Below are 18685 nucleotides of genomic sequence, written 5' to 3'. Positions count from 1 at the left end.
AGAACAATTAGTTCTTATGACGTGGCCCTGATCAGTATGTGCCCTTTTGAAGGAACCACAGAAGGTATGGGTGCTACAGCAAAGTGTGGTGAAGACATGAGATGGTATCTGACTCTCGGAAAGAATGGTGTCGGAGACTGCGCGGCTTCCGAGGGCCTGCAGGCGTGTGCTCGCCGCGCACCAGGCCTTCCATGTCATCTTTCCCCGTTGGAACTGGACGGGCAAGCAGGGCAGGCAGCATGCCTAAAGCACCCAAGGGAAAGAGTGGCGGTCAGGAGAAAAAAGTCACCCATCCGTATAGTAGAAAAGCCGCTCAGATCACCAGCCAGTCCCACAAACAAGAGAAAAAGCAAAAAAATGAAGAATGAGAAGGCCTTGCATCTCAACATTATTGGTGAAAAACTACAGTGGTTTCAAAATCATCTTGATGTCAAAAAAGTAGAATATTCAAAGAAAGACGCTTGTGCATGGATTAAAAGCTATTTAAATCGATTCAGCAGTGAGTTGGAGCAGATTGAGTTACATAACAGCATCAAAGACAGGCAAGGCCGGTGACACGTTTCCCGGGAGATGGTTATCAAGCAGACGATGGAGCGGGAGCGACAGCAATATGAGGACTATGGCCTTGAGGTTCCGGACATTGTAGATGCAGCTAATCTGAAAACACTTAGGGAATGGGATTTTGATCTGAAGAAATTGCCAAACATTAAGATGAGGAAATCTGTAAAAATGATGCAATTCCCAAGAAATGCAAGAAGAAAAACTTTACAACTGTAGACAAAGTCTTAGAGGAATTGGAACTAAAAGATGAATCCAGCAGCTCTGACGAGGAAATTACTCCAGTGACCTAATGGACGGTACTTGAGCTGTGAACACATTTGAGAGCATCAAGCTACACTTGTTCATTGTGGTAAATCAACAAGTGGTCATTCTCTTATGTGACCAGTGTTCTATGTGCAGTTTTAAAACAGGTAGAATTTTTATTTAACATTATAAGGAAAAAGGAAGACTGCTTTATAGTTTGTATTAATTTGTTAAAATGTAGTGACCAAAAAATCCTTTTAACCTGAATTTGGAGGGGCAGGAGTTAATTTGAATGAAGACAGAAAACAGTTTCTTTTCCCCTCATGTTTATGTAGGACTGCCTAACTGGTTAACAGTGGGTTTTAACGTCACACAGTGAGCAATCTAAAGCATCTTGTTTCATGATCAGGTCCTCACTGATGCCTTTCACGATTTTGTCTTCTAGCAATACTCTTCACCTACTCCCCTCTTAAAAATTAACCTTAATTTTTTAACATAAGATAATATGTGTCATGGAATTCATAGTAGACTCATGGACTGTATACTATTCTTATTTAATTTATCATCTGAGGCAGAGATAACTGGTAGCAATGGAACAGTCTCATAGTTAATCTGATTTTTATTTGAAAAATGACTTCATGTTAGCACCTTTTATGTTATATAGCTCCTGCTTTCTCATGAAAAATGATGTCTGTTTTGTGTGGAACCATAACTAAGATTATAGTACCAATTGTTTTACTGATGTGATCCCTTTTTCCCTCTTCAAGAAACATGTTAAATTAACATATGTGTATAAGCCGAGTTTTTCAACACATTTTAAATGCAGTTTTTGTGGTAAAATTAGGTGCCTTGGTTGATACTTGGGTCGGCTTATACTCGAGTATATAAGGTAATTGACTTAATATTTCAAGCATTGAAAAACAGTGTGTTAAATTGTTATTATTCACAAACCTTGTTACACATAGCATATAATTTAGTCTATTTTGTAAAAAAAAACTATGGAAGTACATTTGAATATTTTCAAGAAAAAATAATACTTGTGTTACATGTTAACTAGATGTCAACCAAGTCTTAACAGGCTATTTAAAATGTTAAAACATTTTCTTATGAAAATTAAAAAGTATATTTCTATTAAAAAAAAGAATGATGTCTGGGGTCTTAAGCTTTGTTTTTAAACAAGCAGTCATCTAAGTGTAACGTCAACTAAGCCCACATGGAAGAAGAACACCAACATGCTGGTCCAAGGATTGTCAATAGTAACATTCAAATCTGTAGGAGAGAATTGTATCAGAGTTTAATTTTTTTAACTCTGATTTGCAGAAGGCTATGGATGACAGTTGAAGGCCACATACATTTGCGGGTTCTACACAAGGAATAAGCTTCTGGTGATTTCTCTCTGACCATAGTTAAGGGATGGGAATAACCTGATTATCAGAGTATAGAGAGATGATTATAGCAGATTGAAATAAAAAATCTGACTTGAAAGTTAAAAACTTGATATTTGATCGACCTTTTGATATTTTGACCTTAATCTTGTTTTTTAATACTTTCTGGTTTTGGTTTTCAAACTGAGTTTCTTACTTTGTTGTTGGTATTGTTGGTAGCCTTCTTGACTCTGTTCTGGATCTTTCTATATATATTTGGTATATAGAACCCAGTGTGGGTGACTCTGTAGAAACTATAACTACATTATGGGTTCCTGTTGGGAGATAATATGGAGTTGCTATCAAGAAATACAAGCAAAAACAAAAAATAAAACCCAAAAAAGAAATATAAACAAAAGGAAAATGTTTGAAACTGATAGTCATTTACATGACACGATACAACTATTGAGTGATGTGATGTCTGGATTATTTCTCAAAATGGTTTGAGGAAAAAGAAAGAATCAGAACGTTCCAAGACTCCTGCAGGCATATTTTAAAATCCTCAAGGTAACATCTTTGCTTTTCAACACTTTCAAGCGGTCTTTGAAACAGATTTATCCAATGTCATTGTTCACTTGATCTCTTGACTTCTGCCTCCATGGGCACTTATTGTGCATGCAAGCAAGATGAAATTATTGACAATCCCAATATGTTCTAAAATTCTCATTATGTTATGTATTAGTCCAGTCACCTAAAAATTTCTTTCTACCGACCCAAATGGGAAGAGAATGACTTTCTGTTTTTGAAAGCCTTACATGTGTTGTATTTATTTCTTTCATAATGAGCATGTGTAACAGAAGGCATACGAGTCTACTTTTGGGGTGAATTGGGTGTAATCTATATTGAATATTGAAGATATGGATTTAATTGCTCTATTCAATATAAACAGGGCAAACAGATTTGGATGAACTGTTCACTCTCTATCTCTTTTACAGCCCAGTATCTATTCAGGGCCCTCATTGTGTTTAAATATCTTACCTATATGCAGAGGTTCATTATCTGTATCAATTGCTGGGGTCATAATTCTCTGTAGTGTAGCAATTATGTAATAATGTCAGTTTTAGAGTCTTGTCGAGTAGTGTGCTCAATGGGTCTATTAATCAAGAGATGGTGGCTTCGAACTCACCAGGTTTCCAATTGAGAAAGATGAGAAGTTTGCTCCCATAAAGACATATTTTAATTTTTACCAAAGTACCTGATACTTCCTTTTGAGTGGAAATGGAATGGTCCACATGTACTTTATAGGAGAAAGGTGTGGTTTTCTAATCCCAGAAAGAATGACAGCCATAGAAACTCACAGGGGCAGTCCTACCTTGTCCTAAATAGTTATTAGTCTGCTCTGATGCAATAGCAGTGAGAGTATTTTTACTGTTATTCTGGATTATGGTATATAACACAAACGTTTTCAGTTGCCTGCAGGGATGTGGGTGATTTTTCTGTTTTCCTGATAATAGGGTATGCAATAGGGCCAGTAGTTTGGGGATCCTATTATGGACAGCATTGAGGGAACTAGGGAGCAATTCTAGTCTGTCCAATAATTGGCTATGAGGGAGACAGTACACAGTGTTACTGGGTTTGGTTTATTTTCTGTTTATGATATAAAATGGCACTCTGAAGGATCAGTTGTGATGGTATCATGTGTGAAGACATTCCATGGTAAAGGGATTCAGGCTGTTTGGTAAACCCTTTACTCCATAAGCTTTCTGAGATAAAGGTAAAGGGGTTTTCCTGAGGAATAGCTGCACAACCTTTCATCTCTGAAAGCATTATAGAGAATTGAAAAGAGATGTAGGATCTGACTACAGCAAGAAAGGAGACCTGGATCAGAGTTCTTCTGTGGACCAGCAGTCCCTAGACAATGAACCTCCTAGATCCAAGGTAATGTTGAAGCACACATACACATACTCAGTGCTGTCTAAAGCAAGTTAATCCCACAGATATTCCAAGCAGACAAGGACCTTGCCCCAGAAGCAACAGAATAAGAGAGGCTTAACCTATGGCTGATAGGATATGTAACATAAGCCACACAATTATACCCACCTAATTTATAAGAAAATACACTTTAAACGGAATCCCCCCCACCCTCAATTACTGATGGTTCCTTCAAAACACACTTAAAAACTAAGAAAATGTGCTGGACTCTTCTTCAGAGATCAATACTCTTAACACATCTGGTTGGATGCTATTTCTGGAAGGGTATTGCCCATCCCTCCTTCCCTTTCACATTATTCAATGTTATTGAAATCACTTGGGTTTATGGAACAGTGGGTTTTTTGTAATGGGTTAGGTTCTTTATCAACTTGGCTTGGCCAGGATTCTCAGAAGGTTAGCGATTATGATAATGTCAGCCTAGGTGACAAGTAATGTCATCACATCTATGAAGAGATTTTCTGTCAGCAGCGAGGAGTGGGAGGTGCTATCCTGGTGGGTGTGGTTTCCCCCAGTATAAATGTAAGTGGATTCTCTCTGTGAACTCTGCAGCTTTTGGCCAGGTCCAGGACCTCACCACACTTGTGGATCTCTAGCCTTGAGACAGCATCTTGCCATATTTCCTACATAACTTGGATTCATCCTTCTGCATAGCCTGGGATGAAGAAGCCTACCATCCCACGTTCCCATCTTGGATTCCTCTGGCACTCCCCTACTTGAGTCAAGAGAGTGGTCCAGACTGAAATCTGAGCCTTGATAGCCCCTACAACTGTGAATTGAAAAGGTGAGAAGTGTGACTAAAATTTTACCTAAACATTTCTGACACGGTGTAAGGGTGGCGAGATGGGACTAAAAGTGAGGCTTTCTTCTTTTTTAAAGGGCACAGTCTCTGAAACTCATGGGGAAGCATTGATTCAATAACATTTAGTGACTAAGGGTGCTGGGGCCAAGATTTCAGAGGATGGAGGTCACCCACCCACTTGGCCCTTCCTGTGGTCTGAGCAGATGCAGCTTACCCTTCATGGGTCAGGATTCCTTTTGGAGCAGATTCGTCAGAATGAGCACCGGGACCCACTCAGAATCTTGGAGCTTGCCATCCAGAGTTATGTTGCAGCATGAGGCTTCATCCATTGCCTCTCTGGAGCGGCTGTCCATAGAATTCTCCCACCGTTGTTCATGGCAGCTGTTGCCTGGAGATAGAGGGAGACAGTGAAAGTCATGGTGGAGTCCTGGCCCTTCATCTCGCTGCCCCCGGTTGTTCTAGTGACAATCTCACAGGACATCTTTTGCTTGTGAAAGACAGTTGTCTTCATATTCTAAGTTTCCAGACCTTTTCAAGAACATTTGATAATTGGTTGTTTTTAGTTTACAGTGGCTCATGTTTGTCTGAAAATTGTGCCTCAGTGTTTTCAAAGGTTATTTTTTTCAAAAGTCAGTCACCAGTCCTATCTATTAAAGTGTCTCTGAGGAGAAAGGAACCATCTTCTCAGTTAGCTGCTAAACATTGGAACTCTTTGTGTTATTAGGGGTTCCAAGTTTAATTTCACAATTATTCAAGAGGGAAATTGACACATTGTGATATATTTATTTTGGAGGTTATAAAGAATTTTTAAAATTATGGTAAATTCTTCCTTTTAAGCTTCTTGGGTTTGCATTTGTATTTGTTTTGTTTCACTTTCTAGTAAAAATCTCTGACATTTAAGGTAAAGGAATTGCTTTTAGATGCTGTTGTTGGTATTGCTGAGATGACTGCAAGGTGTGACATAAGTTTGGATCAACTACACGTCCGGGGAAATAACATAGAGCTAAATAAGAGACTGTCATAGTATTTTCATATTAGAATAGAGGCGTCTAACCTACTAAGAATTGTGTAGGGAGATTTGCATTCTGGTGGTGAGAATAATTCTTTCATATAATTCATGAATTCTATTTATGAATCATAAAATGTCTGTCATTGACAAGATGTTTTAGGCTGTTCATGTTGTTAAGAGATATGGAATTGGTCCAGAATCCTACATACCCTCATCACTGACTCATAGTTCGCCTATATGAAAATGGAGGAAATACTGGAAAATCCATGGATATCCTAAAAATTGTAATGTTGAAACGAAATGCTGCAGTTATCATGTCACTCTATCTTAATGAGTTGGTTAGACTAAGAAAGTGTTTATACTACACTGCTTTAAAATCTTAGATGTAATCATTCAAATTGTTAATTTGGTCTTCGAATATCCAATTCTTTATAGGTAATTGTCTTCCTTGCAAAATGCTGACAGAGACCTGCTCTGATCTGCCTTGCAAGATGTTGATCTTCATTACATGATGCAGGGGGAAGACCTGCCCAGATCTTCCTTGAAAGATATCGATTATCTGACAGAAGACCTGCCAAAAGCCTTTCTTGCAAGATGTTACTAAGCTTCCTTGCAAGATGCTGTGAGAACATTCTCTTATCTGTCTTACAGGATGATGCTGATACTCTTCAAAAGGTGCTGATAGAAGACCTGGTCTGAGCTTCACTGATCTTTTTTGGAAGATGATGATAGAAGACTGCTCTGATCTTCCTGGCAAGATGTTGCTGATCTTCCTTCCAAATTGTGAGAGAAGACCTGTTCTGATATGTCTTGCAAGATTTTGCTGAACTTCCTTGCAAGAAATTGATTAAGACCTGCAATGATCTTACTTACAAGATATCGCTGGTCTTCCTTAAAGGGTACTTATAGAAGACCTGCTCTTGTGTTCCTTGTCAAGATGTCGCTGATATGCTTTGCAATATAGAACACCTGCAATGATCTCCTGGCAAGATGCTGCTGATATTTTTCCAAGATGCTGTTAGAAGATCTGCTCTGGTCATTCTTGCAAAGATGTGGAAGATATTCCTTGGAAGATGCTGTGAGGAGACCCGCTCTGATCTTTGTTACAAGATCATTAATTTTAAAATCAGATTTTTATATTGAAGAATGTTATTTAAAAATACTGGCCAATTAACGTGTTATGCAAGTCCAATTGTTAACTGTGTGTGTGTGTGTGTGTGTGTGTGTGTCTGAGTGTATGGTGTAAACCTGAGTAAGACGGAGGAGTCATGACCAGGCAGAGCATAACCGACAGCAGATACAAACTTAGGCAGTCCAAAGAAAAATAACAAAATCCCATGGTAGGCAACACAGACCAATAATATATGTGTGTGTGTTATTGTATGCTGTAAACCTGAGTAAGGCAGATGACGAGGTAGGGCCTAACAGACAGGGAGACACAGAAAGTCAGGTAGTGAAAAAGAAAATACATAGCCAAATCTGATGGTAGGCACAACATGCTGATAATACACACCAAAAAGCAGCTGCTGCATGAGATGACTTGCAAAGCTACTTCACACAGTACCCTTTCTGAAAAATGTTCACAGCACCACTCCCTAAACCACAGATGATAGGATCTTCCTTGTGAGATGGGATCAATCTGATGTGCCCTTCCTTGAAAACGCCACTGATCTTCCCTGAAAAATGCTGATAGACCTTCTCTGATCTGCTTTACAAAATTGCTGATCTATCTATCAAGATCCTGGGAGAAGACCTGCCCAGATTTTCCTTGAAAGATGCCATCAATCTGACATGCAAGTTGGTGACAGATGACCTACTATGGTGTTCCCTGTAAGAGGTCACTAATCTCCCTTGCAAGATGCTGGGAGAATCTGCTCTGAATTCTATTTCAAGATGTCACTGGTATATCTTAATGATGCTGAGAGAAGGCCCACTATGATCTTCCCTGATCTGCCTTGCAAGATGGTGAATGAAGACCTGCCATTATCTTCCCTGCAAGTAGCCAGAGAAGAACTGCTCTTATCTGCCTTGCAAGATATCCCTGGCCGCCCTTCACAGGTGCTGAGAGCAAAACTGCTCTGATCTTCCTTTCAAGATGCTTCCATTAGCCTTGCAAGATGTTGATGGAAGACCTGGTCTGATCTGCCATGACAGATTTTGCGGGTCTTCTTACCAAGAGGCAGATACAATACTTGCTCTGATCTTCCTTGCAAGACATGCCTAGACTTCTGATCTGTCATGCAAGATGTTGCTGACCTTCTTTGCAAGATGCTGATACAAGACCTGCTTTAACCTCCTTGCAAGTAATCCCTGGTCTTCCTTTAGAGGTGCTGAGGGAAGTCCCGCTCTGATCTTTCCAGCAAGATTTTGCTGATCTTCCTTACAAGATGCTGACAGAAGACCTGCTCTGACTTGCCTTGCAAGATGTCACTGAAATTCCTTGGAAGATGCTGATAGATGATCTGGTCTGATATTCCATACGAAACATCCCCCATTCCCTTAAGTCGTGCGGAGATAAGACCTGTTCCGATCTTCTTGCAATATGCTTCTGATGTGCCTTGCAAGATGGTGATGTAAGACATGCTCTGATCTTTCTTGCAGATGTGGATGATAATGGTTGCAATATAGAAGACCTGCTCTGGTCTTCCTTGAAAACGCGGCTGATCTTGCTTGGAAGATGCTGATAGGAGAGCTTCTCTGGTCTTCCTTGCCACGATGTGGCAGATATTCCTTGCAAGATGCTGTGAGTAGACCTGGTCTAATCTCCCTACCAAGATATTGCAGATTCACCATAGAAGATGCTGATAGAAGACCTGTGCTAATCAACCTTGCAAGACATCACTGATCTGTTTGGCAAGGTAGAAGACATGCTCTGATCTCCCTTGCATGTGACTACTGATCATCCTGGAAAGATGCTGAGGGCAACCAGAGGGAGATGTTCCCACGTGTGATTGCATCTCCGACTTCAACGGTTCTGAGCCGAGTGCGGGCATCAGGAGGCCCACAGGTGGGTGAAATAATTCTCCCTCCTCCTCTCTGAAAAATTTTGGGTAGCTATGCATAGGGTTAACTTCTCCTTACTTGTGTGTGTTTGTGTGTGCGTGTGTTTTATTGTATGCTGTAAACCTGAGTAAGCCAGATGACTGATGACCAGGAAGGGCCTAACAACACGCAGACACAGAAAGTCAGATGGTGAAAAAAAAAAATACATAGCCAAATCTGATGGTAGGCACAACATGCTGATAATACACACCTAGAAGCAACTGCTGCATGAGATGACCTACAAGCTACTTCACACAGTACCCTTTCTGGAAAATGTTCGCAGGACCACTCCCTAATCTACAGATGATAAGATCTTCCTTGTGAGATGGGATCAATCTGATGTGCCCTTCCATGAAAACGTCACTGATTTTTCCTGCAAAATGTTGAGAGAAGACCTGCTCTGATCTGCCTTGCAAAATTGCTGTTTTTTGTATCAAGGTGCTGGGAGAAGATGTGCACAGATCTTCCTTGAAAGATGCCATCGATCTGCCATTCAAGATGGTGAGAGAAGACCTACTATGGTGTCTCTAGTGAGAGGTCGCTAATCTTCCTTGCAAGATGCTGAGAGAACCTGCTCTGAACTCTCTTTCGAGATGTCACTGGTATTTCTTAATGGTGCTGAGAGAAGGCCCACTCTGGCCTTCCCTGATCTGCCCTGCAAGATGGTGATAGAAGACCTGCCATGATCTTCGTTGCAAGTTGCTGAAGTTCTTCCCTGCATGTTGCCAGAGAAGAACTGCTCTGATCTCCCTTGCAAGATATCCCTGGTGGCCCTTCACAGGTGCTGAGAGAAGACCTGCTCTGATCTTCCTTTCAAGATGCTTCCATCAGCCTTGAAAGATGCTGATGGAAGACCTGGTGATCTGCGATGTGAGATTTTGCGGGTCTTCTTACCAAGAGGCTGATACACCTTGCTCTGATCTTTCTTGCAATATATGCCTGCCTTCTGATTTGCCATGCAAGATATTGCTGATCTTCCTTGCAAGATGCTGGTAGAAGACCTGCTCTGATCTTCCTTGAAAGTAATCCCTGGTCTTCCATTAGCGGTGCTGAGGGAAGACCCACTCTGATCTTTCTGGCAAAATTTTGCTGATCTGCCTTGAAAGATGCTGACAGAAGACCTGCTCTGACCAGCCTTGCAAGATGTCGCCGATCTAACTTGGAACACACTGATACATGACCTGGTGTGATATTCCATGCAAAATATCCCTCGTCTTTAAATCGTGCTGAGATAGGACCTGTTCCGATCTTCTTGCAACATGCTTCTGATCTGCTTGGCAAGATGGCGCTGGAAGACGTACTCTGATCTTCCTTGCAGATGTGGATGATCATGTTTGCAGTATAAAAGGCCTGCTCTGGTCTTCCCCGCAAGATGCTGCAACTCTTCCATGCAAGTTGTCAGAGAAGCACTGCTCTGAACTGCCTTGCAAGATATCCCCGGTCGCCCTTAGTAGGTGCTAAGAGCAGACCTGCTCTTATCTTCCTTTCAAGATGTTTCCATCAGCTTTGCAAGATGCTGATGGAAGACCTGGTCTACTCTGCCATGCCAGATTTTGCGGATCTTCTTACCAAGAGGCTGATACAACAGTTGCTCTGAACTTCCTTGCAAGATATGCCTGGGTTTCTGATGTGTCATGCAACGTCTTGCTGATCTTCCTTGCAAGATGTGCCTGGCCTTCTGATCTGCCATGCAAGATATTGCTGATCTTCCTTGCAAGATGCAGGTACAAGACCTGCTCTGATCTTCCTCACAAGTAATCCCTGTTCTTCCTTTCGCGGTGCTTAGGGAAGACCCGCTCTGATCTTTCTGGCAAGATTTTGCTGAACAGCCTTGCAAAATGCTGGCAGAAGACCTGCTCTGACCTGCCTTGCAAGATGTCGCCGATCTTCCTTGGAACACGCTGATATATGACCTGGTGTGATATTCCATGCAAAATATATCTCGTCTTCCTTAAATCGTGCTGAGATAGGAACTGTTCTGATCTTCTTGCAACATGCTTCTGATATACCTTGCAAGATGGTGATGGAAGATGTGCTCTGATCTTCCTTGCAGATGTGGATGATCATGTTTGCAATACACAAGCCCTGCTCTGGTCTTCCTTGCAAAATGCTGCTGATCTTCCTTGGAAAATGCTGATAGGAGTGCTTCTCTGCTCTTCCTTTCCAAGATGTGCCAGATATTCCTTGCAAGATGCAGGGAGGAGACCTGGTGTAATCTCCCTACCAAGATATTGCAGATTCTCCATAGAAGATGCTGATAGAAGACCTGTGCCAATCAACCTTGCAAGACATGACTGATCCGTTTGGTAAGATAGAAGACCTGCTCTGATCTCCCTTGGATGTGACTACTGATCATCATTGCAACATGCTGAGGCCAACCTGAAGGAGTCATTCAAATGTGCGCATGCATCTCCACCTTGAAAAGGTCTGAACCCAGTTCAGGCATCAGGATTCGCATATGTGGGTGAAATAATTTTATTTCCTCATCTCTGGAAAATTTTGGATAGGTATGCAGAGGGATCACAACTCTTTTTTCTCTTCTTATGTTTGCTTCAAAAGATTTGTAGGAAAAAATGGGACTTTTATCTATATTTGATAATTGTACATTAAGACCCTGGCATACGCAGAATGCTACGCCCTGAGAGAGACATGTTTGGGTGGCCGTGAATGTGTTCGTGTGTGTGTGTGTGTGTCTGTGTGTGCTTGCACATCATATACGGCTGCTTGCGTAGCATTGGTTTTACCAAACAACCCGACAGTCTGTCAACCAATTGTCTAGGCCAGGCAAACACTGTGGTGACTTCTCATGTGCTTACTTACGTATGTATGTCAAACTGACCCTGCTCATAAGGAGGTCTGCATGCGGTCGACCAGCCTTGGCTCCTCTCTGGTTAAAAACTTCAAGTCTTCTTACTGTGGAATAGTATGGGTCCAGCTTTCATTGCTCAAAATGAGTTTGTTTGTTTTTTTGGTAAGTGAGAGAGTGAGTGAGAAAGAGAGTGAGTGAGAATGAGTGAGTGAGATAATGAGTTAGTGAGTGAGAGAGTGAGTGAGAGAGGAAGTGAATTAATAAGTGAGAGAGTGAGTGAGAGTAAGTGAGAGAGTGAGTGAGAGTGACTGAGAGTAATTGAGTAAGTGAGAGTGACAGAACTCAAAATGAGTTTCCTGATTTTTTTAAATTTTAAATTTTAACATCGGGTTCATATACAGAATAATGTATTTTAAAGATTCTGACGGATGTTCTTCTTGGGTGTGCGCAAATGGTGACTCCTATGGGTGTGTGTGTGTGTGTGATTGTGTACGTGTGCTTGCACATCATACCAGAGTCTCTGTGTAGCGTAGGATTTACCAAACACCTTGGAGGTCAGTCGACCAGTGGTCTAGGTCAGGCAAACACTTTGGAACCTTCTGATATGCCAATTCACAAATGGTTCTCAAATTGGAGCTGCTCATAGGAGCAGTGCAGGCTGTCAACCAATTCAGGCTACTCAATGGCTAACAAATTCACCTCCTCCTAGGATGCAATTATGCTGGGTCTTCTTTCATTTCTCACGTGTTTCAGGATTCTCTTTAATTATTAATTTTATAATCAGATTTTTATATTGAAGAATGTTAATTAAAGACATTGTGATTTTCTTGCGGTGCAAGTCCAAATGTTAACTCCTGTGTGTGTGTGTGTGTGTGTGTGTGTGTGTGTGTGTGTGTGTGTTTGTAAACCTGAGTAAGACAGATAACTGATGACAGGACAGGTCCCTAACTGGCAAGCAGACACAGAAACTCAGGTGTTGCAAAAGACATAGCATAATCCGGTGGTAGGCACAACATGCCAATAATATAGACCTAGAAGCAGCTGCTGCATGAGATGAACCGCAAAGCTATTTCACATCGTACACTCTCTGAAAATTGTTCCCAGAAGCACTCACGAACTCACAGATGATAGGATATTACGTGTGAGATGGGATCACTGTGATGTACCCTTCCTTGAAAACGCCACTGATCTTCCCTGCAAAATGCTGATGAAAGATCTACACTGATCTGCCTACTAAAATTGCCCATGTGTCTATCAAGATGCTGGGAGAAGTCCTGTCCAGATTTTCCTTGAAAGATGCCCTCGATCTCCCATGCAAGATGGTGACAGAAGTACTAATATGGTGTTCCAAGTAAGAGGTCTTCCTTGCAAGATGCTGGGAGAACCTCTTCTGAACTCTCTTTCAAGATGTCGTTCATATTTATTCATGGCTCTGAAAGAAGTCCTACTCTGATCTTCCTATCTGCCTTGCAAGATGCTAATAGAAGACCTGCCATTGTCTTTCTCGCAAGATGCTGCAGCTCTTCCCTGCAAGTTGCCAGAGAAACAACGTTCTGAACTGCCTTGCAAGATATCCCTAGTCGCCCTTAGCAGGTGCTGAGAGCAAACCTGCTCTGATCTTCCTTTCAAGATGCTTCCATCAGCCTTGCAAGATGCAGGTGGAAGACCTGGTCTGATCTGCCATGCCAGATTTTTCGGATCTTCTTACCAAGAGGCTGATACAACAGTTGCTCTGATCTTCCTTGCAAGATGTACCTGGGCTTCTGATGTGTCATGCAACGCCTTGCTGATCTTCCTTGCAAGATGTGCCTGGCCTTCTGATCTGCCATGCAAGATATTGCTGACCTTCCTTACAAGATGCTCGTACAAGACCTGCTCTGATCTTCCTCGTAAGCAATCCCAGGTAGCCCATTCACCGTGCTGAGGGAAGACCCGCTCTGATCTTTCTGGCAAGATTTTGCTGATCTGCCTTGAAAGATGCTGACAGAAGACCTGCTCTGATCTGCCTTGCAAGATGTCGCCGATCTTCCTTGGAACACGCTGATACATGACCTGGTGTGATATTCCCTGCAAAATATATCTCGTCTTTCTTAAATCATGCTGAGATAGGACCTGTTCCGATCTTCTTGCAACATGCTTCTGATATGCCTTGCAAGATGCTGATGGAAGACGTGCTCTGATCTTCCTTGTAGATGTGGATGATCATGTTTGCAATATACAAGCCCTGCTCTGGTCTTCCTTGCAAAATGCTGCTGATCTTCCTTGGAAGATGCTGATAAGAGAGCTTCTCTGCTCTTCCTTGCCAAGACATGCCAGATATTCCTTGCAAGATGCTGGGAGGAGACCTGGTCTAATTTCCCTACCAACATATTGCAGATTCTCCAAAGAAGATGCTGGTAGAAGACCTATGCCAATGAACCTTGCAATACATCACTGATCTGTTTGGTAAGGTAGAAGACCTGCTCTGATCTCCCTTGGATGTGACTACTGATCATCCTTGCAAGATGCTGAGGCCAACCTGACGGAGACGTTTAAATGTGCGCATGCATCTCCGCCTTGAAAAGTTCTGAACCCAGTTCAGGCATCAGGAGTTGCAAATGTGGGTGAAATAATTCTTTTTCACCCTCTCTGGAAAATTTTGGATAGGTATGCAGAGGGATCACAACTCTTTATTCTCTTCTTATGTTTGCTTCAAGAGATTTGTAGAAAAAAAATGGGAATTTTATCTATATTTGATAATTGTACATCAAGACCCGGGCATACACAGAATGCTACTCCCTTAGAGAGACATATCTTGGTGGCCCTTGAATGTGTGTGTGTGTCTGTGTGTGTGTGTGTGTCTGTGTGTGCTCACACATCATATACGCCTGCTTGCGTAGCATTGGTTTTACCAAACACCCCGACAGTCTGTCAACCAGTGGTCTAGGCCAGGCAAACACTCTTGTGACTACTCATGTGCTTATTTACGTATGTAAGTCAAAGTCACCCTGCTCATAAGGAGGTCTGCATGCGGTCGACCAGCCATGGCTTCTCTCTGGTTAAAAACTTCACCTCTTCTTACTGCCGAATCGTATGGGTCCAGCTTTCATTGCTCTAAATCAGTTTCCTGATTTTTTAACATTTTAACATTGGTTTCATATACAGAATAATGTATTTTAAAGATATTGATGGATGTTCTTGTTGTGGGTACACAAATGGTGACTCCTGTGGGTCTGTGTGTGTGTGAGTGTGTACGTGTGCTTGCATATCACAAGAGTCTCTGTGTAGCGTAGGATTTACCAAACACCTTGGAAGTCAGTCGGCCAGTGGTCTAGGTCAGGAAAACAGTGTGGAGGCTTCTGATATACCAACTTACAAATGTTTCTCAAATTGGAGCTGCTCATAGGAGCTGTGCAGGTTGTCAACCAACTCACGCTATTCATTGGCTAACAAATTCATTTCCTCCTAGGATGCAATAATTCTAGGACTTGTTTCCTTTCTCACGTGTTTCAGGATTCTCTTTGATTATTAATTTTATAGTCAGATTTTTATATTGAAGAATATTAGTTAAAGACACTTGAGATTTTCTTGCTGTGCAAGTCCAAATGTTAACTCCTGCGTGTGTGTGCGTGTGTGTGTTGTGTAAACCTGAGTAAGGAAGATGACTGATGACCAGGTAGGGCCCTAAGCGGCAGGCAGACACAGAAACTCAGGTGGTGCAAAAGACATAGCAAATACCGGAGGTAGGTACAACATGCCAATAATATAGACCTAGAAGCAGCTGCTGCATGAGATGACCCGCAAAATTATTTCACATCGTACACTCTCTGAAAATTATTCCCAGAACCACTCACGAACTCACAGATGATAGGATCTTACATGTGAGATGGGATCACTGTGATGTACCCTTCCTTGAAAACGCCACTGATCTTCCCTGCAAAATGCTGATGAAAGATCCGCACTGATCTGCTTTGCAAAATTGCTCATCTGTCTATCAAGATGCTGGGAGAAGTCCTGTCCAGATTTTCCTTGAAAGATGCCGTCGATCTGCCATGCAAGATGGTGAAAGAAGTCCTAATATGGTGTTCCAAGTAAGAGGTCTTCCTTGCAAGATGCTGGGAGAACCTCCTCTGAACTCACTTTCGAGATGTCGTTCATATTTATTCATGGCGCTGAAAGAAGTCCTTTTCTGATCTTCCCTATCTGCCTTGCAAGATGCTAATAGAAGACCTGCCATGATCTTTCTCACAAGATGGTGCACCTCTTTCCTGCAAGTTGCCAGAGAAGCACTGCTCTGAACTGCCTTGCAAGATAACCCCTATAACCCTTAGCAGGTGCTGAGAGCAAACCTGCTCTGATTCCTTTCAAGATGCTTCCATCAGCCTTGCAATATGCTGACGGAAGACCTGGTCTGATTTGCCATGCCAGATTTTGCGGATCTTCTTTCCAAGAGGCTGATACAACACTTGCTCTGATCTTCCTTGCAAGATATGACAGGGCTCTGATCTGTCATGCAACATCTTGCTGATCTTCCTTGCAAGATGTGCCTGGCCTTCTGATCTGCAATGCAAGGTTTTGCTGATCTTCCCTGCATGATGCTGGTACAAGACCTGCTCTGATCTTCCTCACAAGCAATCCCTGGTCGTCCTTTCGCGGTGCTGAGGGAAGACTCACTCTGATCTTTCTGGCAAGATTTTGCTGATGTGCCTTGAAAGATGCTGACAGAAGACCTGCTCTGACCTGCATTGCAAGATGTCACCGATTTTCCTTGGAACACGCTGATACATGACCTGGTGTGATATTCCATGCCAAATATCCCTCGTCTTCCATAAATCATGCTGAGATAGGACGTGTTCCGATCTTCTTGAAACATGCTTGTGATATGCCTTGCAAGATGGTGATGGAAGACGTGCGCTGATCTTCCTTGTAGATGTGGATGATCATGTTTGCAATGTACAAGGCCTGCTCTGGTCTTCCTTGCAAAATGCTGCTGATCTTCCTTGGAAGATGCTGATAGGAGGTCTTCCTTGCATGATGCTGGAAGAACATCCTCTGAACTGTTTTTTCGCGCTGTCGTTCATATTTATTCATGGCGCTGAAAGAAGTCCTACTCTGATCTTCTCAATCTGCCTTGCAAGATGCTAATGGAAGACATGCCATGATCTTTCTCGCAAAATGCTGAAGCCCTTTCTGCAAGTTGCCAGAGAAGCACTGCTCTGAACTGCCTTGCAAGATATCCCTCGTCTCCCGTAGCAGGTGCTGAGAGAAGACCTGCTCTGATCTTCCTTTCAAGATGCTTCCATCAGTCTTGCAAGATGCTGATGGAAGACCTGGTCTGATCTGCGATGCCATTTATTGCCGACATTCTTACCAAGAGGATGATATAACACTTCTTCTCATCTTCCTTACAAGATATGCCTGGGCTTCTGATGTGTCATGCAATGCCTTGCTGATCTTCCTTGCAAGATGTGCCTGGCCTTCTGATCTGCCATGCAAGGTATTGCTGATCTTCTTTGCAAGATGCTGGTACAAGACCTGCTCTGATCTTCCTCACAAGCAATCCCTGGTCTTCCTTTCGTGGTGCTGAGGGAAGACCCGCTCTGATCTTTCTGCCAAGATTTTCCTGAACCGCCTTGCAAGATGCTGACAGAAAACCTCCTCTGACCTGCATTGCAAGATGTCGCCGATCTTCCTTGTAACAAGCTGATACGTGACCTGGTGTGATATTCCATGTAAAATATCCGTTGTCTACCTTAAATCGTGCTGAGATAGGACCTGTTCTGATCTTCTTGCAACATGCTTCTGATATGCCTTGCAAGATGGTGATGGAAGACGTGCTCTGATTTCCTTGTAGATGTGGATGATCATGTTTGCAATATACAAGGCCTGCTCTGGTCTTCCTTGCAAAATGCTGCTGATCTTCCTTGGAAGATCCTCATAGGAGAGCTTCTCTGCTCTTCCTTGCCAAGACGTGCCAGATATTCCTTGCAAGATGCTGGGGGAGACCTGGTCTAATATCCCTACCAAGATATTGCAGATTCTCCATAGAAGATGCTGATAGAAGACCTGTGCCAATCAACCTTGCACAACATCACTGATCTGTGTGCTAAGATAGAAGACCTGCTCTGATCTTCTTGGATGTGACTACTGATCATCCTTGCAAGATGCTGAGGCGAACCTGACGGAGATGTTGAAATGTGCGCGTGCATCTCCTCCTTGAAAACGTCTGAACCCAGGTCAGGCATCAAGAGTCGCATATGTGGGTGAAATAATACTTCTTCCTCCTCTCTGGAAATTTTTGGATAGGTATACATAGGGATCACAAATCTTTTTTCTCTTCTTATGTTTGTTTGCAAAGATTTGTAGGAAAAAAAATGGGACTTTTAAGGGCACATGAGGGAGGGGGCTAAGGAGAGGAGGGGGAAAAAAAAGAGGACCTGATGCAAGGGGCTTAAGTGGAGAGCAAATGCTTTGAGAATGATTGGGGCAGGGAATGTATGGATGTGCTTTATACAATTGATGTATGTATATGTATGGATTGTGATAAGAGGTGTATGAGTCCCTAATAAAATGTAAAAAAAGATAAGAGGAGAAAAAATGATTAGGCAAAGACTGTACAGATGTGTTTTATACAACTGATGTATGTATATGTATGAACTGTGATAAGAATTTTATGAGCCTCAATAAATTTTTAAGAAAATAAAATAAAATTAAATTAAAAAATGGGACTTTTATCTATATTTGATAATTTTTCATCAAGAGCCAGCCATACACAAAATGCTACTCCCTTAGAAAGACATGTTTGGGTGGCCCTGAATGCATGTGTGTGTGTGTGTGTGTGTGTGTATGTGTGTTTGTGTGTGTGTTCTGTAAACCTGAGTAAGAAA

General features: G+C 42.2%; 1 pseudogene; it reads left to right on the top strand.

Annotated features, from left to right (window-relative positions):
* The first annotated feature begins 239 nt into the window (after positions 1-239).
* Positions 240-851, top strand: LOC142443303 (translation machinery-associated protein 16 pseudogene; annotated as a pseudogene).
* The last annotated feature ends 17834 nt before the right edge of the window (positions 852-18685 follow it).

Source organism: Tenrec ecaudatus, chromosome 3 (genome assembly GCF_050624435.1).
Source record: "Tenrec ecaudatus isolate mTenEca1 chromosome 3, mTenEca1.hap1, whole genome shotgun sequence".
Taxonomy (NCBI): Eukaryota; Metazoa; Chordata; class Mammalia; order Afrosoricida; family Tenrecidae; genus Tenrec; species Tenrec ecaudatus.
This window is presented reverse-complemented; position numbering and strand designations above follow the sequence as displayed.